Consider the following 13509-nt stretch of genomic DNA (forward strand, 5'->3'; position numbering starts at 1 on the left):
GGCTGCTCTCCAGTACTGCAGGCTCCTGGCAGCAGCTGAGTCGACTGGTATGTGGAGAAATGATGCCCTTTGTATTGCAATGGACTCGAATCTTTAGTGAGGTCACACTTTGCTGATTGGATGGCATGAAAGTGAGCAACATGGAATAGACAGTTAAGGACCTTGTCCACATTGTTCAACTCACAGAAGACACCTTGCTTTAGTCAAAATGAAGTCACTCAGTCGTGTCCAACTCAAAGTGAAGTCACGACCCCGTGGGCTGCAGCCTACCAGGCTCCTCCCTCCATGGGATTCTCCAGGCAAGAGTACTGGAGTGGGTTACCATTTCCTTCTCCAGGGATCTTCCTGATCCAGGGATCGAACCTGGATCTCCTGCATTGGAGGCAGACGCTTTAACCTCTGAGCCACCAGGGAAGCCCAGTTGGTCTAGTCAGGGGGATATTAATTTCCATCCTGTGATACAGGATGTGCACGAAGGGACTTCTACTGGGGGAGGCAGGGCCAGGTCTGGACTAGTGGGAAGAAACCAGCATCTCTCTGTGGTGTGCATATATAGCAGGTGGTCAAAGTCCGTTGGTCAAAACATGGCTTCCCTGATGGGCTCAGCTGGTAAAGAATCCTTCTGCAATGCAGGATACCCCGGTTTGACTCCTCAATTGGGAAGATTCACTGGAGAAGGGATAGGCTACCCACTCCAGTATTCTTGGGCTTTCCTCGTGGCTCAGATGGTAAATAATCTGCCTGCATTGCGGGAGACCTGGGTTCAATCCCTAGTTTGGGAAGATCCTCTGGAGAAGGGAATGGCAACCCACTCCATTATTCTGGCCTGGAGAATTCCATGTAGAGTCCATGGGTTCGCAAAGAGTCGGACACGACTGATAGAATTTCACTTTCAAAGCAGGGGTTAAAATTCAGAGAGAAGAGTGGCTTTTGTAATGTATTCACTCAGAGGGTGCCGTTTTGTTGTTCTCACAGATGTGACACCATGCTAGCAGTGACTCATGGCTGCAGCCTTGGAGAGAATTAGGTCATTGACCTACACTTCCTTCTGTTGAGCAAACGGCAGTATGTAGGCAGAGTTACAGGATGAGATTTATTACCTGTTGGAATGATATCCTTTGAGAAGGTAGCCTCTTGCCTTTGGCCAAGGCTTTAAGGCTTAATCAACACACCTAGAGAACCTGATGTGAAGAGCTGACTCTTTGGAAAGGATCCTGATGTTGGGAAAGATTGAAGGCAAAATGGGAAGGGGGTGGCAGAGGATGAGATGGTTAGATAGTATCATCGACTTGGATAGCCCCTTCCTTCCCCCTCCTCATGAATTTGAGCAAACTCCCGGAGATAGTGAAGGACAGGGAAGCCTGGTGTGCTGCAGTTCACGGGGTCACAAAGAGTCAGACACAACTTAGTCACTGAACACCAACAAAAGTCCTCGTCTACAGATGACAAGAAGACTCTTGAGAAGACTCTTGAGAGTCCCTTGGACTGCAAGGAGATCCAACCAGTCCATGCTGAAGGAGATCAGCCCTGGGATTTCTTTGGAAGTGAAGTGAAGTGAAGTCGCTCAGTCGTGTCCGACTCTTTGCGGCCCCATGGACTGTAGCCTATCAGGCTCCTCCCTCCATGGGATTCTCCAGGCAAGAGTACTGGAGTGAGGTGCCATTCCCTTCTCCAGGGGATCTTCCCGACCAAGGGATCAAACCCAGGTCTCCCTCATTGTGGGCAGACGGTTTAACCTCTGAGCCACCAGGGAAGGAATGATGCTAAAGCTGAAACTCCAGTACTTTGGCCATCTCATGCAAAGAGTTGACTCATTGGAAAAGACTCTGATGCTGGGAGGGATTGGGGGCAGGAGGAGAAGGGGACAACAGAGGATGAGATGGCTGGATGGCATCACTGGCTCGATGGACGTGAGTCTGAGTGAACTCTGGGAGATGGTGATGGACAGGAAGGCCTGGCGTGCTGCGATTCATGGGGTCGCAAAGAGTCGGACACAACTGAGTGACTGAACTGAACTGAAGTGACAGATGACAATTATACTAGGTACTTAGGTAACTCTTGAGAGTCCCTGGACTGCAAGGAGATCCAACCAGTCCATCCTAAAGGAGATCAGTTCTGGGTGTTCATTGGAAGGACTGGTGTTGAAGCTGAAACTCCAAGACTTTGGCCACCTGATGCAAAGAGCTGACTCATTGGAAAAGACCCTGATGCTGGGAAAGATAGAAGGCGGGAGGAGAAGGGGATGACAGAGGATGAGATGGTTGGATGGCATCACTGGCTCAATGGACATGAGTTTGAGTAAACTCTAGGAGTTGGTGACGGACAGGGAGGCCTGGTGTGCTGTGGTCCATGGGGTCGCAAAGAGTTGGACATGACTGAGTGTCTGAACTGAACTGAACTGAACTGAACTGAAGTAGGTAACACTTATCAAATGCACACATGCACAAAGAGATAAATGAGTGCCCCAAACATCCTGGGCTCTTTTTCTTTGGATTATTCAACTTGCTATTGTTGCCACTCACTCTTTTCACCTCATCTCAACCCCAGAGTGAAGTTATGTGTCAGTTCTTCCCACGCAGGAGATAAGTTCCTGTGGCAGGCATCCAGGTAGTCCAGAAGACAAGAGCTGTGGTTAACAAGAGGGCTGTTACAACAGTGGGTCATATGATTTTCATTACTGGGGGCATTTTATAGAAGAGAATGGAAAATGGAAAATTCCCACTTTTGGTTAGGGATGAAAGTATTAGACATTCAGTCTTGTCCGACTCTTTGCAACCCTATGGACTGTAGCCCACCAGGCTCCTCTGTCCACGGAATTCTCCAGGCAAGAATACTGGAGTGGGTTGCCATTCCCTTCTCCAGGGAATCTTCCCGACCCAGGGATGGAACCCAGGTCTCCTGCACTGGCAGGCAGATTCTTTACCTTCTGAGCCACCATTGGTTAGGGATATATATTCTGAATTTTATGTAAATAAATACAGTTTAAAAAAAGATAAATTGTGATTCAAGTGATGCTTCATGTCTTTCTGCAGCTTCCAAATGTTCTGTAATTGAATTGGAGGAATTGCTGGGAACAGATGCGAACCCGTACCCTACACACGTCCTACAGTGAGAAAAATGACAGGCTTCGTTCTACTCGCCCAAAACCCATTTAAATTTTAAATTGCCTTAATTATCGCATCTTCTTAATGCAATGTAGTGGAAGTTTGCAGACAGATCCGATGGAAAACAGTGGGTTTTGTAAAAGGTTTCAGGGCTTTGGTGTGGGACAAACAGTAGTCACACCTATCACAGGTGACTTATTAACAACGGGAATGTGTTTTGCATCACATTTGTTAATAGAAAAATGTTATCACCTATATGCCTCACTATTATCTACGTTCTAATCACCCTCTAGTGATGAGTTCCAAAGGGAAGCATTTTTCATTAGGCGATTTGCCATGGCAACTTGAGTTGGGTAAGGCCCTCTGCTGGTTCCATCACTGGGCCAGGGAACTGAACTATTGGTTGTTTTTTTTTTTTTTTTTTTCATTATCATTGACCTCCCACTAGGATGTTCATCTTCTGATAAGCTCTTGGTGGCAAATGGCACTAGAAAACCCTACAAATTCTCATTTGGAAAGAAGAAAAAATGGTTTGTCTGTAGTCATTGGAAGTGCAATTAAATGTTGATAGACAACTCCAAAGCTGGAAAAAGCTGTAAAATCTTGTTTCATCCAACCGGAGACAGCTAAGTGGAATATGTCACTATGGATCCTGCTGAGCTTGCATTAGCATGGCAATCTTTATTGCCACATCTCTGGATTTTGAAACAGGTTCTGGGTTTTTAACCAGTTGGCAGGAATGACTGAAATCGTTGGTAAGAAAATCTTGCTTTGGTAAAGTAACTTTGTTGACCGCTGTTAAAAAAAGAGGTTTTCAGGAATTACTGGGATTTGTGTAACAGTACATTTTACATACATTTTGGAGAAAAGACACAAGTGCTGAAGAACAAATGAATATTGAGGCAGGTTTTACATGAGTCCAAGGGGTGGAGACTCTCTCCTCGTTTATTCAAAAGACTGTCTACCATGAACTGGGTTCTAGGGAATATTAAAATAGGCATCTGTATCTCTTGATTGTAGAATATTTCATCTATTATCTCATATAAAATTTACATTAATCTTAAGATTTTTAATATAAGTGAGAAGAGAGGAAAATAACAGAAAAAAGTAGGAGAAATATATGTGCATATATATATATACACACACTATATATATATATATATATATATATATATATAAGGGCTTTCCTGGTGGCTCAGAGGCAGAGAATCTGCCTGCCAATGCAGTAGATGAGGATTTGATCCCTGGGAAGAGCGTCTGGAGGAGGAAATGGCAACCCACTCCAGTATTCTTGCCTGGGAAATCCCATGGACAGAGAAGCAAAAGAGTTGGACCCAATTCAGTGACTAAACAACAGCAACAACATATACTTGTAAACAGTGGTAAAGATATCCAGCTGTCAAAAACATTCTAGAAGTGAAGAGAGTGAGCAGTGTTAAAAAGGGGCAATCTGATAACATTTCACAGAAGAGGTTGTCTTAGAAAAATTGGTCTTTAGAGATGACAGATGTGTAAATATATATGCAGTTTAAATATCATGAATAAAAGTGAAAATCTCCCATATAACCATAGTATTGTGCAAGAGACCTGCAACTTTTTGATACATACCTGACTGTCTACTGAAAAAAATTCATTGCAAAAATAAGATCATAGTACACTCAACATTCTGCCGTTTGCTATTCATGAAACAAAAATAGTATCGTGACGTCCTGGAGTGCAATGACCTGCGTCCCTTGGGAGGCAGAGACAGGATCAAACGGGTGTGGGAGAAGGAGGGGGAGGAAAGGACCTGTTGACAGGTGCCTGCTTGTTTTGCTAGACCCAGAAGAACCGCAGCAGCCAGAGAACTAACTGGCCGGAGCTGGGGAAGCGCTTGCTCATTGGCCAGCCTCCATGGTTACTAATATGATACTTACTAATAGGGCTTTCCTGGTGGTTCAGCAGTAAAGAATCTGCCTGCAGTGCAGGAGATGCTGAAGCTACAGGAGACTTGGGTTCGATCCCTGGGTCGGGAAGGTCCTCTGGAGGAGGAAATGGCAAGCCACTCCAGTATTCCTAACTTGGAAATCCCATGGACTAGAGGAGCCTGGCAGGCCACAGTCCATAGGGTCACAAAGGGTCAGACGCGACTGAGTGACTGAGCGCGCGTGCGCTTATTAATAGGAGATCTGAGTTGATTTTGTGGATGAAAAAATTAATCTGTTCAGCTAAAAAAGAGAGAGAAGGTTTTATTCGAACCAAATTGAGGATTATAATCTTGGAAGCAGCCTTTCAGAAAGCTCTGAGAACTGTTCTACCCATTAGAGGTCTAAGCACAGCTATATAACGTTTTGAAACAGAAGGCTGTACACTCGGTGATATATTACTGACAATTTACATAGTACGGGTCTACGTGGTCATCGTGGCCCTTTACATGATTAGTAAAGCAGGAAAGTTATCTCCTAAGGCATTATCTTATTGCTGCTAGGAGAACGTTTCATTTTTGTTTTTTTTTTTTTTGGTTGAGCAGGTATTTCTGCCAGTGGGGAGGTGTGGTCTATGCATAATGCATGAGAGAGGAGGTCAAAGGGCAGCGAAACATTTTTGCGTTCAAATTGTACTTGACTTGTCTTAGAATACACATTTTTATTTCATGAGTTTACATTTCAAGTTGGTTAAAAAAAAAATCAAACGGTGTTGCAGGAGAATGAGGCATGAGGGAAAATGGGATCTAACAGGTTCTAACCAGTTTTTGTCTTATCTTCAACATCTGCGTCATTCTTGTGTGTATTTGTGTGTGATTCTTTTAATGCTTGTGCCCTGCTTTCTCTCGCTGACCCCCAGTCTCAATGGGAAGAATTATGGTGTTTGAGGAGTATGGTCCTGTTTACAAACTGAATAAAGGAAGAGAACCAGAGGCAGGAAAACTCTGAGATGGACCCCTTATGTACCATTCCAGTGTGAGCAGTGAACAAAGAAAGGAACACTTTGTCTGAGCAAATTAAAATCCGGTGAAATTCTTCTTTTCAAACTATTTGCTTTTTGCCATTTCTTTTTCTTAGATTGCTGCGTCCTCCTGAATTCAGAGAAGATGACCCCTGACACACAGAAATGGTTCGGCTCCCTCTCGCGCTTCGTGTTCCCTCTTTCCTCTCCTGACACAAGCTTTGGGAGATGCAGAGCTCTCCTGGGGCTTTCCAGGTGGGGCTAGTGGTAAATAACCCACCTGCCACTAGAAACATGGATTCAATCCCTGGGTCAGGAAAATCCCCTGGAGGAGGGCATGGCAACCCACTCCAGTATTCTTGCCTGGAGAATCCCCATGGACAGAGGAGCCTGGCAGGCTACAGTCCATAGGATCGCAGAGTTGGACACAATTGAAGAGAGTTAGCACAAACATATGAATGAGCTCTCTTTAGGAGCTTGTAGACAAAAATCACACTGCAGGTTCATGCATCCTTTGAAACAAGTTCTTGACACTCCTTTGCACGTTTTCTGTTGGATTTGTGGAAATGGCTTCTTCATGACGCTCAGGCAATCATCCATAGCCATGCAAAAAGCTTCCCATTCTGTTCTTAGAGCCTGATCCCTGATTCAGTTTTCTGTTTATCTTGATTGCAATTCAAAACGTACAGGCTACAAATATCAGAGGGTCCTGTTCTTAGGCAAACAACAAAAATCCAAGTTGCTTTTGATTTTATTTACATGGGCTCCATAACTGAGTTAGTGAGAGAAGCATTTGTTGAAGGCATCTAAAATAAAACAGGCACTTATAGTAGCATAAGGAGAGGCAATGGAAAATACCACTTGCACCAATTATGCTTGTGACAAGTGATTGAATTCTTGCTGTAGTATATTTGTCATATTTCTTGCAAGATTAACTTTCTTAAGTTTTCAAACAAAGGCTACACAATATAAAAAAATATGTATAAGATTTCCATTACGTAAGTACCAACTTGCAGAAGTGTTACCCTCCCAAACTGAGTTCACCTTCACCAACTAATGTGTGAAGTATAGCTGGCTTGTTAAAAAGCAAGAAACTAGAGATTTCTCTGGCAGCCTCGTGGTTTAGACTCTGTACTTCCACTGCAGGCAGCTCAGGTTCGATCTCTGAAGCTAGGATCTTGCATGCCACAAAGCTTAAAAAAAAAGAAAAAAAAAAAAAAACAAAAAACCAGGAACAAGTTGAAAGGAAGGGAGTGGGCAAATGAAACAAATCCTTGTTTTAATCAAATGCAATGATGTTCCATATACCATGAGAATCTGCTCTCTTGATCTAATCATTGCAGTAAATTTTTGATGTGGATTCTGTGATAATATCAACTAAAAGATTGAATTTTAAAATTTGTATGGCTTGCTCATCAGTCAGTTCCTGACTCTAACATTGTATTTTTTCACTATGGTAAAAAAAAACAAAAAAAGCCCACGATGCACCTTGAGTTGGGCCTTGGAGCCTCCAGAACTCTGTGAGGGAATATTTCTGTTGTTTTGCGGTTTGGAGTCCTTTGTTACAGCAGCCCTAGAGAACAAACGCAGTCTTTATGAAAGTTTTCACCAATCTGCCTCAAAGGCAGCTGCTCTGTCTTGTGTGTCTTACAGAGAAGATGGTTTTTGCCTTATGTGTGGTGACAAGTTTGACTTCAGCTGACATGCTAGCTGTAATATGATGAATGCTTGAAGTGTCATTGATTCAGGCTGCAGCCTGACCATTTCAGGGAACAAAACTGCTCTTCTCATTTCTTCTCTTCTACTGCCTGTCCTTTTATTTTTTACTCAAAATTCCCTAATAGCAGAGTCTGATATAGAGGAAGCTGCAATAAGTGATCATTCTTTCACCCATGTACCCCTCAGTTCATTCATTCTCCTTCTTTCACTGATGCTTTAAAAATTTTTTTGTTGTTGTTTTTGGCCATGCTAAATGGCATGTGGGATCTTAGTTCCTTGACCAGGGATCAGCCTTGCATCTTCTGCTTTGGAAGCACAGAGTCCCAACCTCTGGACCACCAGGGAAGTCCTCACTGGTGCTTTTGATATTCATCTTCTATGCTCTCAGACACAGTTGGTTTTCATCGTTACCACCACCTTCTGCTTTATTTTCTCTCCTAAACAGTCGTTACCACTTCCTCCCTTTCCTTCCTCCATTCCCTCTCTTGGTTCCCTGATGGTGATGCTTGACTTTGTCACGCTCATGAAGTGAACCTCTCCAAGGTCACAGTGATTTCTTTGCATCTAACCTCACCTGCCTTGCCCTTTGCGCTCTCTCCTGCCCCCTTCTATTTAAAATGTGTCCACTTCTGCTTAGTTATTTTCCCTCTTTTGTTTCTAATAAACTTTTGTTTTTGAGGAGGAGTAATATACCCGGTCAAAAAGTACACAAAATCTAAGCGTGTAACTTGAGGAAGTCTCATAGTGAAATTACCTTTGTAACTACCACCCAAATCAAGAAATTGAACATTCCTAGAACTGGTGACTTAGCAGCAGCAGCAGCAGAACTCTAGAAACCCCCTTCTCATCTACTCTCATCCTCTTTTCTAAGCATAATCAAAATCTTAATACTAGTACCACAAATTAGCTTTGCCTGTTTTACAATAAAGCTTTACATAAATGGAATCATACAAAATTATAGTTTTTTTTGTATTTGCTTAGGCAACACTTCTATAATTAATTACTTATTTATTGTTAGATTTTAATTTCTCCCAAGGAAAGGAAAGCATTGATCTAAAAATAAAACAAGTAAAATAACATTTAAAAAGCCACAGGGGCACTTCTCTGGCTATACAGCGGTTAAGACTCTGTGCTTCCGATGCTGGGGGCCCAGGTTCGATCCTTGCTTGGGGAATTAAGATCCCATGTGCTGCAAGGTGCAACCAAAAAGAAAAAAAAGCCATAGGTAAGGACATTTTTCCAATGGAAGTTTAGCCTGCAGATTCCTATGTCTCTGTTTTTATAGCTTTTAATAGTTTTGGCTTTTCCTGGCTGACTGGAGAATTCTGGAAGATAGCATAATGTGCATATTTAAGAAATAAAATATTTTTTCTACCTATTTCTGTCAAGATTATTGATATTGTATTAATCTTTATGTTAGAAATCTCCTTGGAAACCTGGGGGGAAAAGGGTTCTTTACAACAGGATGGGAAAACTTCAAAATCTTTCACAGACTGCTTGGGCTCTCCAGTCAGGTAAATATCTCCATTAGCAGTAAAAGTAGAAATGCGATGCATTTTAGGCTCATTCTAGTGAAAGCTCAGATTAAAATGACTGATAGACACGATAAATGCGTCTGCACGTGTGCGTGCTCAGCCGTGTCCGACTCTGAGCAATCCCATGGACTGTAGTCCGCCAGGCTCCTTTGTTGATGGAGTTTTCTAAGCAAGAATACTGGAGTGGGTTGCCATTTCCTACTCCAGGAATAACTGTGTCTGTTGAGTCTCTAATGTTGATCTCTATTAATTTGATTCTGAATACACACATGTGGTCTTCTGGATTTATTACCGCTCAGTAAATAATATATGCCTCGACCCTTGCACCAGTGCGCACTCCTGAGTGACATGTGAAAGCCAACGGGAATTTTTCCTCCATGAGTAGTGGGCACGCCATAGATGAGGGGAGGGACAAATGAGCCGTCTCTGCTTATAAGGGGGTAGGAGGCAGCTGTGCTTAATCATAACTCCAGGCTTCTGGGGTGTAAATAAAATCTCCGCTGGAGCCAGGCAGCCTCATGTGACTCGACTTTATGCCCAGGAGGATACCACTCTGACCTACCCCCGGCATCTCTGGAGCTAACTCTGGTGCCTATGCCAGGATATCGTGGTTTGGCCTTTAGGGCGGTAAGTTTTAGTGACTTTATTGACTAGAGTGGTTAAGTAGACCGGTGGCGGCAGGTCCAGCCCTCCTGATTCGTGGGGTCTCTGGGCTTTTCACAGGAGCGCAGGGCTTGTTACTTCCATCTGGGTCTAGGATTCCTGCTTGTAGAAAAAGCATCAGCCCGGGGACGGGACTGTTTTCTCTAAGTGTAGTGGTAACCACAGAATCACTACTACCAGGATAAGTAAGGAATATACGCTGCCTATTGGTACAGTAGGGGGCATCCCCCCCACTCTATTATAGCAGAAGAGTATCTTAAAAAAAATTTTTTTTATTAAGCTTCCTTTTTTAGAACCGTTTCCGGTTCACAGCAAAACTGAACAGGAAGTATAGAGTTCCCATTTATTCCTGACTCCTCCTTCCAGCCCACGTGCACAGCCTTCCCCATTATCAACATTCCCCCCCAGTACAGTACATTTGTAACAACCAGTCTGTTACAATCTCTGGTTTGGGAAGATCCCCTGGAGAAGGAAATGGCAACCCACTTCAGTGTTCTTGCCTGGGAAATCCCATGGAAGAGGAGGTTGGTGGGCTACAATCCATGGGGGTCACAAAGAGTCCATGATATCACAGAAAAGCATCTTTTTTATGTGCACTTGGCCAACTGTCAATATGACAAGAACAAATAGGGTCAATGGCTAATAATTATTATATACACTAGCTCTTATCACTCCTTTCATCTAATCTTTTTAGGTGAATAGCTTCTATTTTCCACTTTGGAACCGTGAATGCCATCAACTTTACCCATAGCAGAGGGAAGTTTTCTTACATCTTTTTTCTATGATAGTCTAGTTCAGGGCTTGACAACCTTTTGTCTTGGCTGTTCATGTATGTTCTCCATCTCATGTTCTTCTTTATTATAACTGGTGAAAAGCCGTTCTTAGCTTGCAGGCTGTACAAAAACAGACTGCGATAGGGTTTGGCCCTCCTTCCAGGGTTATACTTTGCCTAGAACCTCTTCCCACTGTGGCTGGGTGATCATATTCAAGGGAAATATTTCTTTGCAATGTTTTTTGGAGGATGTGATTCCAATGCATATTTTATGTCATTCCATCCTAGTTTACAATGATGTAATTCTCAGAAGACTGAAAGCAGGTGTTTTATTCCTCCCTTGTTACTGGATCACCAAAGTGGTAGAATATTCGTGAATATTTATTTCTTTGCAAATGCCATCTGACTGATGTGAAATCTACACAATATAGCTTTGTATCCAGCTATGCAGACTAGGTAACTTGATATCAGTAGAGACTAGAATGAAGGTGAATGTCAAAGGCTGGTGTGTGTCCCTCTTTTCTGATCAGAATACTGAGGAGTAAGATAGATTCAGTTCAGTTCAGTATCTCAGTCATCTTTGACTCTTTGTGATCCCATGAACCGCAGCACGCCAGGCCTCCCTGTCCATCACCAACTCCCGGAGCTTACCCAAACTCATGTCCACTGAGTCGGTGATGCCATCCAAACATCTCATCCTCTGTCATCCCCTTCTCCTCTTGCCCTCAATCTTTCCCAGCATCAGGGTCTTTTCCAATGAGTCAGCTCTTCCCATCAGATGGCCAAAGTCTTGGCGTTTCAGCTTCAACATCAGTCCTTACCCAGGACTGATCTCCTTTAGGATGGACTGGTTGGATCACCTTGAAGTCCAAGGGACTCTCGAGAGTCTTCTCCAACACCACAGTTCAAAAGCATCAGTTCTTCAGCGCTCAGCTTTCTTCACAGTCCAACTCTCACATCCATACATGACCACTGGAAAAACCATAGCCTTGACTAAACAGACCTTGGTTGGCAAAGTAATGTCTCTGCTTTTTAATATTCTGTCTAGGTTGGTCATAACTTTCCTTCCAAGGAGTAAGCGTCTTTTAATTTCATGGCGGCAATCACTATCTGCTGTGATTTTGGAGCCCCCCAAAATACAGTCAGCCACTGTTTCCCCATCTATTTGCCATGAACTGATGGGACTGGATGCCATGATCTTAGTTTTCTGAATGTTGAGCTTTAAGCCAACTTTTTCACTCTCCTCTTTCACTTTCATCAAGAGGCTGTTTACTTCTTCACTTTCCGCCGTAAGGGTGGTGTCATCTGCATATCTGAGGTTATTGATATTTCTCCCAGCAATCTTGATTCCAGCTTGTGCTTCTTTCAGCCCAGCGTTTCTCATGATGTACTCTGCATAGAAGTTAAATAAGCAGGGTGACAATATACAGTCTTGATGTATGCCTTCTCCCATTTGCAACCAGTCTGTTGTTCCATGTCCAGTTCTAACTGTTGCTTCCTGACCTGCATACAGGTTTCTCAAAAGGCAGGTCAGGTGGTCTGGTATTCCCATCTTTTTCAGAATTTTCCACAGTTTCTTGTGATCCACACAGTCAAAGGGTTTGGCATAGTCAATAAAGCAGAAATAGATGTTTTTCTAGAACTCTCTTGCTTTTTTTGATGATCCAGCAGATGTTGGCAATTTGATATCTGGTTCTTCTGCCTTTTCTAAAACTAGCTTGAACATTTGGAAGTTCACGGTTCACGTATTGCTGAAGTCTGGCTTGGAGAATTTTGAACATTACTTAACTAGCATGTGAGATGAGTGCAATTGTGCGGTAGTTTGAGCATTCTTTGGCATTGCCTTTCTTTGGGATTGGAATGAAAACTGACCTTTTCCAGTCCTGTGGCCACTGCTAAGTTTTCCAAATTTGCTGGCATATTGAGTGCAGCACTTTCACAGCATCATCTTTCAGGATTTGAAACAGCTCAACTGGAATTCCATCACCTCCACTAGCTTTGTTCGTAATGATGCTTCCTAAGGCCCACTTGACTTCACATTCCAGGATGTCTGGCTCTAGCTGATTGATCGCACCATCGTGATTATCTGAGTCATGAAGATCTTTTTTGTACAGTTCTTCTGTGTATTCTTGCCACCTCTTCTTAATATCTTCTGCTTCTGTTAGGTCCATACCATTTCTGTCCTTTATCGAGCCCATCTTTGCATGAAATGTTCCCTTGGTATCTCTAATTTTCTTGAAGAGATCTCTAGTCTTTCCCATTCGATTGTCTTCCTCTATTTCTTTGCACTGATCACTGAGGAAGGCTTATCTTTCTTTGCTATTCTTTGGAACTCTGCATTCAAATGGGTATATCTTTCCTTTTCTCCTTTGCTTTTCACTTCTCTTCTTTTCACAGCTATTTCTAAGGCCTCCTCAGACAACCATTTTGCTTTTTTGCATTTCTTTTTCTTGGGGATGGTCTTGATCCCTGTCTCCTGTACAATGTCATGAACCTCCGTTCATAGTTCATCAGGCACTCTGTCTATCAGGTCTAGTCCCTTAAATCTATTTCTCACTTCCGCTGTATAATCATAAGGGATTTGATTTAGGTCTGATTATTTCAAGTTCCCCAGGTTGGGGATTTGGCACATGGGTAATGGAGACAGAGTAGGAAAAATGGAACCAGAGAAAGGCCTAGGGCACTTTTAATTCCAGGGAGGAGATGAGCCTGAAAACAAATAATAACCCCACAATAGCAATAACAGTAACAACAAGTGGCATTAGGAAACAGCTGTTTAGGATGGGCTATG

The 13509-nt window shown here is 43.0% G+C and overlaps 1 non-coding gene across 1 annotated transcript; it reads right to left on the reverse strand.

Annotated features, from left to right (window-relative positions):
* Positions 1 to 341: 341 nt before the first annotated feature.
* On the reverse strand, positions 342 to 414 carry TRNAW-CCA. Its single transcript has one exon. It is a non-coding gene; the product is annotated as a tRNA-Trp (tRNA).
* Between the last annotated feature and the right edge of the window lie 13095 nt (positions 415 to 13509).

This window comes from Oryx dammah, unplaced genomic scaffold, assembly GCF_014754425.2.
Source record: "Oryx dammah isolate SB20612 unplaced genomic scaffold, SCBI_Odam_1.1 HiC_scaffold_24, whole genome shotgun sequence".
Lineage (NCBI taxonomy): Eukaryota > Metazoa > Chordata > Mammalia > Artiodactyla > Bovidae > Oryx > Oryx dammah.